Source organism: Epinephelus lanceolatus, chromosome 14 (assembly GCF_041903045.1).
Source record: "Epinephelus lanceolatus isolate andai-2023 chromosome 14, ASM4190304v1, whole genome shotgun sequence".
Lineage (NCBI taxonomy): Eukaryota > Metazoa > Chordata > Actinopteri > Perciformes > Serranidae > Epinephelus > Epinephelus lanceolatus.
The window spans coordinates 33,307,322-33,321,292 of record NC_135747.1 but is presented as its reverse complement, the minus strand read 5'-3'; positions in this window follow the sequence as shown (position 1 = coordinate 33,321,292).

Here is a 13,971-nt window from a genome sequence, read left to right as displayed (position 1 = left end):
TTATTCCTTCGTAATGGCCATTTAAGGCAGATGGACACATCCTGTCCAGCCGCTGGCAAGAGCGCAGACGTACAGAGAGCCAGCGTCGCATTACTACAACAGAAAGGCTCATATTCTCAACACTGCTGGTTAATTTAGCTCTTTATTACAGATTAAAACAATCTCATGAATATCTATAGCTCTCCCCTGCCTGTAAATGGCTTCTCCTCGGCTGCTTATAGTGTCCTGCTCTTTAATTAGAGCTAACTTGTCACCAACTGAGCTGACATACAAGCCAATGACATGCAGGCTAAATGAGGTAATCAAATAATTAATGGCTAATTGGGGATCAATTTAGCAGAAGTAAGGGAGCTCGTATACAGCATATCTGCTCTGTGAGTTTGTCCTCTTACATAGAAATTGCTAATTAACTAATTAAAAGGGACTGAATTGTGATTGTATTTCTCTAGAAGGACAGGCTTGATATTCGCTCCTCTGATATAAATCATCTTAACTGGTCACTTGGCTTTTCTGTAAATACAGACTTTGCATTTCCACGCATGCTTATGTTTTCTTTGCTTACAGTGCTTAAGATGCTGGATGAAGACATTTCAGCAAAGCCAGCGCGGAGGATTATTATCATTTCTCTGCAGTGGGCTGTGTTGGCTGGAAAATGGGAATTCACAATGATGATTAGTGTGGGCATTTTGAAGTTCTGCAGGCTTATTCAGTTCTTGTCAGAGGTGGAGAAGGAAGGCGAGTGAGCTGTTTATAATCTTATTCAGCAGCATTAGTCTGCATAGTGTTGGTAAGTGTTTACAGAAACAGCAGCCGTCAGCTCTCCTTAACAGCACAAATAAACAGAAATGTGGTGAGCTGCCCCGTGGCATATTCTATACTTATCTCCCAGAAGGACCGTGTCAGCTCATTTGAGTGACTCTCAGACCGCACTGTCTACCACCACCTACCCATATAATGCTGCTTTGTACTGAGAGAGGAAACATATCATGACTGCTGTGCACAGAACAAAGCCTGCTCTGATATTACTCACCATGACGATCACCATGACTATCTATCTCTTTAGCTGCTAAACGCTCCACTGTGTTCTCCGGCTAGCTGCTAACTGTGTGTCTCTGCGGCTTGGTGCTGAGCAGGTAATGAACAGTGGGTTGTTAGAGCTTTTTGCTGCGCATAGCTGCCTGTTGCAGCTAAAAGGAGACACTAGATGTGATTTTGAACCTTTGTTTGTTCTCTGTAAGAACTAATGGCACTTCTTTGGCTCCTGTGTCAGAGCACAGCAGGATCAATGATTGATGTAAGTGTACGTTGATTGGTTGACCCAACACATTCTCACTCCGACGTCGTCACATATTGACGTTTGGTCATAGACTTTTCACGTCCAGACGATGTGAAAGGTACCCTGGGTGCATTGGTTGATGACATTCTGGGACGCTGTGTCAGGTTCTGCCTGTTACATGCATTGTCTTCTTTCAAAATACACTTCTGTTACGTCAGCACAACAACGCAAATTGATGGGGTTTTTTTCCTTCAACTAAAGCGCGTGGTTAGGTTTAGGAAAAGAGATTTGGCTTTATAATCTTATGGGACACAAACACCACTCTCCCGGGTGAAAGTCTGTGTGTGGACCAACAGACCACCTCTCCTGCCCAACCTACTTGGACGTTCACCGCCTTACCTTTCGTTCTTGTCCCGCTGCGTTTTCCCCTGACACTGCTGAGCACCGTTAATCTATAACAGTGATTGGCTGCGTATCATGCTGATGCTAAAGGATGGCTTTTTCATGAATGTCTAACGCTGGAAGTCACTGTTCAAGGGCTGGATTTCAACGACTTCGGAGTGAATGTCAGTGTAGCTCTGGCAACCACCAATTTAAAAACCTGTCAGCTCTGTAAACAACACACAACACAAAAACAGCTTATAATGAAAGACATGGAAGAAAACACACATAAATGGACTGACACTGACGTCCAGACTTTACTGAGCAGATAAGTAACAGAGGAAATAAACACAGTCTTGACTCGTACGTCGCGCAGAGGGGAGGGGCTATACTAACCAGCAGCCAACTTGCATCACTCTAGTGTTAGTAGTGATGGTGCGAACGCAAACAGAAACAAAGCCCCTTAAGGTATGTAGTTCTTGGACAACACGTTCTCTTCCCAACTCGTCATGTATTGCCTCCTGGTAAGTGAACTTTCAGATTCTTGCGTCTGTTGTTGACGTTCCGGGACGCCGTGTCAATTTACTCTTCTTCCATGCATTGTGTCTTTATGAAATACACTTCTTTTTTTCACAGGAAATGTACAGTTTCTGCTTGATAGATGCATACAGTCCCTTCCAAATAAACTTAGAACATATGCAACACCTTTACATTAATTTCCTTGTGCAACAAAAGCACATGATTGGGTTTAGAAAAAAACATCATGGTTTGGCTCAACATTCACAGAAGAAGCAAACACCAGCCTGGGGGGTGAAAGTCCGGGGTTTGTTGGAACCATTTCAGCAGAGGTGGATGCCGAAAGTGTTAAGAGATGACGCAAATGGCTGAATCTGGCTGTCTGGAGAAAAAAACTGCACAAAACCTCTCTTGCAGGAGTTGAACCAGCAAGCCTCTGGCCTTCTTTTCATTTTCTCAGGAATCGCTCTATGACGTACTGCGTCTGATCATCCACAGACACCAACTGGCACAGCTGAGGTCTGAGACTGTCGAAAGCTTGTTGGGAATCAACTTAAAATTCTTTTTTTCTCATGGTTCCCCCGCCCTATAGGGACTTTCCAGCTCCTTGTATTACACAGCATTTCTAACTGACGCTGTCCGGCGTCCTGACACAGTAATCACTGACAAGTGGTGGTATTAGAGTAGGGAATGAGAATAGGCTGTCTTGGAGGAGCTCCCAAGTGCACAGTTCCTCTCAGGGAGATCCCAAAAGTGTTTGGTTGAAAAACACTTCATGAGACGGGTGAGAGTGAGTCAGACCAGTAACACTGTGGGATGGAAAACTAAACAATGAGCTGAAACTCACTCCATAAAGCCGAGAGGAGCTGTGACACCCTGTAACACTGTTTTCACACTGTCAGTTGATATATTTCTATATAAAGAAACATTGATTACAGGTGCTTTAAGGTTAGAAAAAGATTTTGATTACGGCAAATAAAATCTGATTAGAACAAGGCAACTAAGACACTTGGTTTAGATCGATAAAAAGGTTGTGGATTGTAAAAGCGTAAATGTTAATTGCAGGTCTGTGACTCTTCAGTCTGCTACATGAAAGCCTTAAATGCTGCATCATCAAAACTCCACACCCCACTTCATAAAGGGCACACCACTTCCTCCATTGGCGCCGGACATAAATCATAAGGAGCCAAATCATGCAACGTGGACACAATTCTGAGGGAAACTGTGCTGGTTAATCTAAAGCAGGAGTCACCAACCTTTCTACCTTCAGCTACCTGAAGGATAAAGAGTGATATGGAGGGCTTCTTGTTTGATATCTTCCCTAATAACATAGGTTTGCTTTGTTTACATTTAAATAATGAATATGATGCATTTAGGCTGCACATCACAATCATTAATAATTATGTTTTACCAATTGGACACAGTTAGGTTAAATGATTTCCCTGTTAATCTCGGCATAATGAGACATAATGAGAGAAAATGTACCTCAAAGTCTGCTTCACACTGTTCGACAAAGAAACCGTAGCAAAACGTTGCAAACCATTTTGAGGCTGAACGTGCCCCAGAACATTGCATATGCCTAATGGTCCCACCTCTAACATGACCTGGGCTGCGTTCAGACTCAACAACAAGTAGCAAAACTTTTTTTTTCATGGAAATGTTGGTGAACTGAAAACTGTTGTGTTGCACAAGCTCACTGCCTTTTAATATTGAGGGATTTCATTCAATTCAGTTCTATTCAAATGGCTTTACTGACATGGGAAACACATCAACATTGCTAAAGTGTGAACTAAAAAGCCAGAGACTGAAGCAAAACAGTGCACACCATATTGAGAGTGAACGCAGCCCAGGTGTGATTCATGACTTTGGCCTGACCAATCAGATTTCCAAGCAAATCCCATGTCTTCTTGTTAATGGTTCATTGAGCTCAGGTGGACACCAAATGACCCAATAACAGTATTTTGTTCACTTTCCTTTACTTTTTAAAGTGCTCCACTGAATGTGCTCCTGTTCATCGATTTACACTTTTAAAAAAGAGGTGAATCAGTTTTAAGAATTAGATTAGAGTTACATACTTAAGTCCAAATTATCTGCTGTCTGTCTTTGTGTGACCACTGCAAACAATTTCAGATCACCTCCTGCAGAAACAGCCACCTGCATCCAGGAAGTGAAAGACAAAGAAGAAGAAGTCGGTCTGCTCCAAAGGTAAAAAATTTCTGTTGTTCATCTGTAGTGACTTAGAAACATGTCTCATCAATCTGAGCTGCAGTCAGCCTCCAGAGTTTCTCCCAAACACACTGATCTATAAAATATAAAACATCATGCACAACCTCTGTCTGTCACACACACATACACACACCTTATCCACTACCTGCTTGACTTCCTAATTATTATTTTAGCAGTGAAGCTTCACAGCTTCCTTGTTTTAAAATTAGTCACAATAAGAAGGAATCAGCATGGTGCGAAATGTGTGTGTAGGTGGGTGTTGTGGGAGGAGAGAAGTTTGACATCAGTTTTCATTTGTTCATACAGAAACCATTTTTTTTGACACAGAAATCTGATGGAAATGTTTTGACTGCTCTGTAGTTATATTACAAAATGTAAAGGAAACATGCTGGAAATCTGGGATGTGTTCTTCTTTACCACCTCAGTTCAAAGGTCCAGGGTGTGTTTAGTTTGCTAGACGTTACACCTTCCAACAGCTTCCAAAGCTGTCCTATTTACACTGCATGTCGTGTTGCAAGCAATTCAGCAATTAGTCTTGTGCTGAATTTGGGCTTTGTTCAGGGTTAGGAAGGAGCCCAAATGTGGCAACCCTGTGTTCTTTTATTTACTGTGACTGAGACTGGTGATCATGGCAAGCATAGGTTTTGGTGAAGGCTTGGTTTGGAGTGTGTTACCACAACCCAGTCTCATTCCATAGTCACTGAAATCTGGTGCCTGGGCAGTGACGCGCGTCATCAGACACTGACGAACAAAGCCATCCTTTCACGTTGGCATGATAGGCGACCGGTTGCTGTTATAGTTTAATGAAGCTTGGCAGCATCAGGAGGAAATGCGGCGGGACAAGGACGAATGTAAAGGCAATGAAAGTCTGAGTAGGGTGGGTGAGAGGTGTGGTGGATGGGTCTAACAAACACAGACTTTCACCGGGAGAGTGGTGTTTGTGTCCCAAACCCTGTTCTTTTTTCCTAAGCCTAACCACGTGCGTTACTTGTTGAAGGAAAAACAATGTCAATTTGCATTGTTGTACTGATGTAGTGCTTTTGTTTTGAAAGAAACTGTATGTGACCGGTAAATTTCCTGTGAAAACAGAAGTGTATTTTGAAAGAACACAATGCATGTAACAGGCAGAAGTTGACACAATGTCCCAGAACGTCAACAACCAGCACACCCAGGGTACCTTGCACATTGTATCTGGACGTGGAAGGTCCATGACCAGATATTAATATGTGATGAGGTCAGAGTGAGAATGTGTTGGTCACCAAATATAACTCCCTTTAATGTGCGTTGTGTTGTTTTTACTCTTCACATGAGATCTCTTTAGCTACGGTAGTTACATTTTCGTACTTACTTTAGCTGTAATGGTGGCTACATGTGTCAGAGCCAAAGCTACACTAATGTGTGTCAAGAGATGTTCTTATTTTGTGCACACAACAAGCAAAATTACCATTAGATTCATGACATGTGTGTGTTGTTCTTAATATGGAATGGATTCATGTATTCATAACTAGACTATTGCAATTCCTTGCTCTCTGGCATCAGTAAAAAAAATCTCTCTCACGCCTCCAGCTCATCCAAAACTCTGCTGCCAGAATCTTGACTCTGACTAGAAAACATGACCACATCACACTTATCCTGGCTCCCCTACACTTGTTACCTGTTGCTTTTAGAATTGATTTTAAGATTTTATTGATACTTACAAAGCTTTGAGAGGCCTCACATCCTCTGATGCATCTTCTTTTGTTATTCTGAGGTCTAGATTAATTCACAAAGGTGATATAGAGCCTTTGGAGTGACCTGCCAGAGGAGATCAGGGCTGCAAACTCAGTGTCATCTTTTAAATCACTCCTGGGACCATACAACATACATGGTTTGAAACTGCCTTGCGGTGACTTTAGCTGCTTTATTATTGTGTGTTTTATTCTTTTATTATACAACAGTTAGTTCCGGCCCTGCAATCTGATTGGTCGAGAGACAGTAAAACCATGATGATACTGGAGTACAACATCACGGTTATTTCACTGTGCATGTATCACTCCGCCTCACAGCTGATTGCAGTCAACAATCAAATCAAAACTGACGGTTAGTGTCAGTTAGGTCAGTAGTTGCATTGTAGGCTAATTAATTCATCCACTGTCAAACAGCCAAAAATATGGATTTATTTCCTAAAATAAGTTTTGAATTGAACTATGAATGGTCATCAGAGGAAGATGAGGGAGAGGAGAAGCTGAATCCATGTGAGCACACATCCAGGTTTGTCAGTGTTTCATCAGCGGAGCTCAATGACTTGGAGAAAAGCAACATACTGTCAGATCAGAAGGCAGAGTCGGCTGTGCCTGTGAAGCCACAGTCCACCATGCAGTCACCAGAGACTTATTTCACCGGCTGCACAATTAATGGAAACGTGCAGATAAATGTGTATAAAGAGTAAGTGCCTGGCGCACCATGTCTGCGTTACATAGCAATGGTGACAGCGGAGTCCTGAGGGAACTATTTTTGTTGGCAGAAGACAAATAAAATGCTTAAATTATCTATTTTGTCCTCATTTTTCAACATTTCTTAATTAGCCTTGCTTATTTAACTGTTGAACTGTTGTATAAAAGCAATATCACACTCGAGCTTGTGATGTTATACTCGTATATCGTCACGGCTGTGATTGTCTTCGACCAAATCACAGCCGTGACGATATACGAGTATAACATCATGAGCTCGAGTGTGATGCTTAATTAAATATACAAGATGTAAGGAGTACTTCTTATCTGACTCTTCGGGCCTGTTTATACGGTTCTGTATAGTTCTGAAAATGGGTATTTATCTAACAGAGATTTTCAAAAATGCCTCCAAAGTGAAAGTTTTTAAAAAATACCCATTTCTACGGAGACGTGTAAACAGTATAGACAGAGATTTTGGAAAACGATGACGCTGCAACCCAGTTTGCGCATGTCCGTTAGACGCATGGTAACCACAGCATCAATGGCGGTTATATGCCGAGTTGTTTACGTTTTGTTAGCGCTTTTGGGACTACTTACAAGTTTAGAAATGAGCTTAGCACTGCTGCATCAACATCACCGCTACATCAGCGCACAAAGACGTCAGTTGTGCCTAATATTAGCGAGTGCATAGAACTAACTATGCTACATAAGGTTAAAATGTAGTTAATCATTGTTTTTTATCACTAGCGCCAAGAGGAAAACAAATCACTGTGCAAGCGCAGAACGTTCTTCTATGGTGTTTGACATATGGTGTATCGCCACCTACTGGCCTGGCATGCTAATTGCAGCAAAAAGCTGCTGTTTTTTGTGTTTTCGTGTAAACAGGGATATCGTTTTCACAACTGATCGTGTAAACCCAGAACTTTTTTTATACAGGATAAATAAAAATCTGTTTTTATTTGTATCGGTATCCGTGTAAACAAGGCCTTAACAACAGTACTCCCAAGAATGTTCGGGTGTCCCTTTAAGGCTCAGTTTAAATGCATAAATGACTACAGGAAATTGATGTAGTCTGAAGGTTTCAATCATCAGTTGCTTGTACCCTGAGTATTGTTGTTACTTTTGGTACATTTAGATTGGAAACTTAATGGAGGAAGCACACACACACAGCAACACACACACACACACACACGAGGGATAATAGGATGTTAAATATTGATCCCTCTACAGCAGATTATTTAGTAAACAGTCGACCATCTGGACTAAATAAACATTTATCTGCAAAGTCTCATTTATGAGCCAGAAATGCTTCAACTTTTTGATATGTAACTTTCTATTGGCTCTAACTTGTCACTAAAACAATAAAAAATGATATATCACTTATTTATCCTTCATAGATCAACAATAAGAGACCAGAATAAACACATTTAAAAAGAAGAAAACATCTGAGTTGTCCGTCTGCAGTTATGAAAGTTAGATATTTAATAATGACTTCCAAACATAAAACATTAATAATCTTTTGAGCAGATGCTGTGCAGCCAGAAGCTTATTAATCCTTTATAAATATTCCATCCTATAAAGCAGTCGCCTACAGAGGTGTTAGTTTCCGTGCACTTGTGATGTGTTTGTGATGAGTATGAAGGAACCCTGAGCTCCCACTGTGTTGCTCTTGGACAGGTGTGTCTCTCCGCCGGTGTTCTGGGTCGTTTCAGGCTGCCAAACTCAATACAGCTCCTGCCAGCGTCTGGATGTGGGAACCCTGATTAGTTGTGACTCTGTCTTCCTGCGTTTCAAACACTAGCGCTTCATGATAGAGTCAGTGTTGATAGCGTTTGCCTGCTTGTCTCCTGAGCTAAGTTTGCCTCCAGTCTTGCAGGTCTGTTTTTCTTTCCCAAAAATATTCTTTTCTTGATTTGTGCAGCATTTTCTCGGCTCATATCTGCAGCAGCCTGCATGTATTGTAATATTAAGTGAGGGGAATAAAGCGCGTCTCTGAGACTGCAGTAGCTTATAGTCTGCAGAGGTCAAAGCTCAAGAGTCTGGACTCTCGGGGTCAGCAGAAGTGGTCTGTGTAACTTCTGTCTTTACATGTTCAGATAGATGAACTAATTACAGCGAGTGTCTGCAGAGGTCCACAAACAATCAAGTCTTTAGCTTATCTGCTGCTTACAGCCACTCAGGAGGTCAAACACACATTAGCCTGCTATCACGGCTAATCTCTGTCTCCTTGTCAGTCTCTGCTTCCTCCTCACTCCACTTCAATAGCTCCTTCTCTCACACACACACACACACACACACACACACACACACACATAGTGCATTAAGTCAGCAGGTTATGGTCTTTCTGCTTGTTTCCTTTAATCATCTTCAGACACATAACCAGCTTTTAATGGGATTTTGTTTCCATATTCACACGTGCATGACAAACACCTCAGTGAGATAAAGTAGTAATGATAAACTTTATTTATATAGCATCTTTTATACCATAATATGCAGCTCAACGTGCTTTACAAACAAATCAATAAAGCAGTTGTTAAGAATAGGTGACACAAAATGATTCAAAATCAAAATCTTTAAGAGATTAACCAAATATATAGGATAATAATCGAAATAAAAACAGGTTGATGATGGTTAAAAACAAGATTAAGATATAAAAATCACAAAACAAATATGACAAATATAAAAGAAGTATCAAATATTAACAATGATGTTCAGAAATGATGTATTTTTTTAAAGTACCTCTGCGTTGTTTTGAAAGATTATTACTCGTGTCCAATTAGTTAAAACCTAAAAACTGATTTAAAGGGACAGTTCACCCTAAAATAAAAAATGATGCCATTTTTCTCCTCACATGTATAGTGCTAATTATCAATCTAGATTGATCTAGATAGATAGTGTTGGAGACATCGGCCATAGAGATGTCAACCTTCTCTCTAGGCCCGCCGTCGGGGGCTCAAAGGGTGGGTACAGATGACCCGGGGCCAAGGAAGGGGGGGCCCATGAAAAGGTCTATGGTTGACCCTTAAATTGGATCAAGTATAATAATTTACTTACTGACTTAAATCACTGACAGTAACACTGTATTTACATGATACATATATGTAATTTTATATTTAAAACACATTTCAACATGCTGTCTGATACTCTCACCCTCCCTGCAGGTATTGTGAAATGGTGCGGTCCATCTGGCATGGGTCAGGTGTGCGATGCGCAGAACTCTTAAGAGCCGCTAATGTTAACATGTGAGTCAGACTGCTGCCTGATGAGCTAAGTCAGAATGCCTCATCAAAAAATCAGAGGCCCCTAAAACAAAAGTCAGGGCACAGAGAGAACAAGAAAATGAACAGATCAGAGAGGTAACGGCCAAATGTCTGACAAAAAATTGGGAAAAAGCACCAAGTGCGAGCTCAAGGTGAGATAAGAGGCAGAGTCATTTTTAGCAAATAAAACCTGCTGTATCAGGCTCAGTTTTAAAGCTACAATGAAGACACAGGTATCATATTAAACCAGAGGACCAAAGGCATCCATTGGTACCAACCATGTAAGGCTGTCTTGTCAAAAGGGGGCCAAATAACTCTCCAAAGTTACACATTTTTCAAATTGCTGTATTTAAATATACGGGGGTCTCTTAACAGACTTGGAATTGTATAAATTGTACTATTTCAATTCTGCACACAATTTGACCAATATTTGATTAAAGGGATAGTGCACCCAAAAATGAAAATTCAGCCATTATCTACTCACCCATATGCCAACGGAGGCCCTGGTGAAGTTTTAGAGTCCTCACTCTTGCGCGGAGCACAGAGAGGCAGTCAGAGCTACAGGCTACAGTGAGGCTAAAAACAGAGTTCATATAACGTTTTTCGAAACAACTTTTTATGTCAGGGCTTCAAGACACTTGGATCACTACGGATGAGCAGTATGGAGATACTTTGTGGATTCAGTTTTGTGTTCTTGGACGTTAGTCTGGGGCGCCGTCAGCCATTAGGTGTGCTAGCCGCTCCACCCGCCGATCTCCACAAGGGATGTGAGGACTCTAAAACTTCACCAGGGCCTCCGACGTCATATAGGTGAGTAGATAATGGCTGAATTTTCATTTTTGGGTGCACTATCCATTTAAGGTAGCCCCAAGATTGAATGAATAAATTAAACAGATAGATAGATACAGATAAAAACTGTTTCTCTCACACACAAACGGAGAAATCCTTGATGACTTGCAGTCATGGGGGGCTGTGATTAACAACAGCAACTATATCAAAACATCCATAAGCAAACTGTCACACAACTCAGCACTATAATCCAAGTTTCACTTATCCAGTCGTTTGCTCAGTGCTTGCCAAACACATGCAGTTTTGCTAAAGCCCTACTGTTTACAATATCTGTGCATACCAGTAGCATGGCTGTAGTTCTAGCGAAAATGCATGTGATTGGGGAAGTAATGAGCATACGACAGCTGTTAGTCATTGTTGCCTATGATTTAAACTTCATCAATGGGTGCGGTTACATCATGGCTTCTCATTCAGAATGAAATAAATCTGAATGAAATCATTCAGAATTAAAGTTTTTCCAGGTAGTTTACATGAGAAATATTCATTCCGAATGAGGGTTTACACGGGATATCAGTTTAATCGCCTGTATTCGGGTCCGCGCAAGGTTTGGGGCAGGGAAGGTTTCTGATTGGATAGGAGGCGGGGCAGATGTTACGTGTTTACATTTACCGGAACAAAACATTGTAGTCCTTGCTCCAGATAACAAGATGCTTGACGACGCCGTTCTTTTCTTTTTCAGGCTTGTTTTGCTTATATTCTTGAAGTAGCAGTACGACAACAACCTTGTTCTGCTAATGCTTTGTCTGTTGAGGAGGAGAAGAGAGGTAACGAGTCTGACTGCTATATGTCATCACGCCAGGAGGGCAAGGAAACGAGCATGCGCAGAAAGACAGGAATGAACTTAAAGAGGAATGAGTGTATACAAGTGTGAGAAATTCTTTCATTCGGAATTAGAAACAGAATATTCGGATTGAATTTTCAATCGCATTGGCCATTTTCATTCCAAATTAGGTGTTTACAAGATCACTTTTAATAGGAATGAACTTTCATTCCGAATGAAAAGGGAATTAAACTGTCCATGTAAACGCACTCAATGACTTCACCGAGAATGTTTGCTGTTTTGGGGTTCTTTGTTTGTGGAGGTGTGCAAAAATAACAAAGTGTACTTCATGAATTCAGCGTTACACGAGGTTAAGTAGTAATTCTTATATAAATGGTCATTTGGTAGGTGAAGTATTCCTTCAAAAAATTACAACTCTAACCTTAAATCTGGCCTAAAAACCCCAAATACTCATTGAACGCTGCAGGAAGGTGTCGGTGAAATCTGAAAAGTGACCAGCTGCATGTAAACGCAGGTTTCCTGTCTCAGTCTTCATTCCACTGCAGAGACATGTTCTTGTAACGTCAACATACAGTCACATACTGCGACCAGGGTCTCCTGCATTATGTCCTCACTGACACTGTGTACATTTGCTTGAATTTAAAATACACAAATCCACGTTCATCTTTTTGTCCTGAGGGAGAATGATCCATAACTCTATGATGCTGAAATGGCATGAACTTTTTACTGCACACCCCCCAGCTGTCTGGGTTAAATGTCATTTTTCATAAAGTCATTAAACTACATTGAGCCCTTGTTTTGCCTTAATTTGATATTTATGTTTTATTTTAAATATTAGACTCTTTTGTTGCTGAAATCTCAACACTTTTAATATCTCACAACGGTTTTAAAGAGGTCGTGACACCACAGTCAAGATCTAAAATTTAATAGATGCAATGGGAAGGTGACAATCATTTAATTGTGAATATTCTTATTTTTTTTCCCATAAATTATTCTCATTATTTGCCTTGTTAAGCCCCAGCCATCGCAACATGTAAAGAGCACAACACTCAGTGTCATGTCTGCTTTTTTACATCAGTATTGTGTTATCATGCTGCCACAGGAGGAACACACACATGCAGACACACAGCTGGAATACACTAAAGCTTCCCTGGATGACGACGTAGAATTGAGATGTAATCAGATAACATTACATCTTTATCTGGAACAGTAATCTGGGAAATCGTCCTCTTTTGTGCACACAATGAGCACCGCGTGTTCCTCTTATCACCCAGAGTCAAATATCGAGCCGTGACGTTTGTACCTTCGTGTCCCTCTGTCTCGGTCGGAGCCGCTGCCGCTTGCTTGACTTTATCACCGGCTGTACTGTAAAGCTTTAAATTATTCAGTGCCTGCGCAGATCGAGAGACAGAGAGTGGGAAATGGGGGGGGGGAGACATTATCTTTGACAGCAGCCTCTATTTTTCTCCTCTTCCGTCTCACTGCACATCAGTTCAGACAGTGTTTACCAGAATAAACCCTGTCCTCCTTCCTGCTCTTTGCTTTTCCTCTCCATGTTCTCTCACTCTTGTTTGCTGTGGAGTTACATTACTGGACACGAGTGTTAAGTTTATTCAGCAGCTGCAGATTATCAGCTCCTGAACTGTGATCCTGATCCACATAAAGTGGAACAATATTTTGATGCACTTAAACAACTAAAGTCATACTGACTGCTGCACCGTGCGTTACTCACCTGAAATACACTACACTGCAGCAGGGTACTTGGTATCCTTTCCTATGTACAATTTAACAAATTACTTTTAACTTACAAGCTTCAGATTTTCAATTATTTCCATCCAAGGAAAATATTCAAACAAAATACCTTTTTTTCTGATAGTGTTGCACAGTGCCCTTTGGTGTTTGCTCTGGCATCCTATTCATTTTTTCTGTAGTGTTGTTGTAAAATGTCCTACAGTATGATATGTCTCTTTCGTAATTTCCTGGCCAATGTGCAATCTTGGTATGTGTAGTGTGTGTTTTTATGACTGTTATTGTATGGCAGGAATACTTGTAGAGCACCTGAGTCCAAGGCAAATTTCCCTACAGTTTATTTTATTGTATTGTAAAGTGTGTCGCATCGCATTGTATCGTATCGTATCATATCGTATCATGTCGTACCATATCGTATCGCACCGTTCCATATCGTACCATACTGTATCGTATCGTATCGTATTGTATCGTATCTTGTGTCCTACAGTGCTGTTGTATAGTATC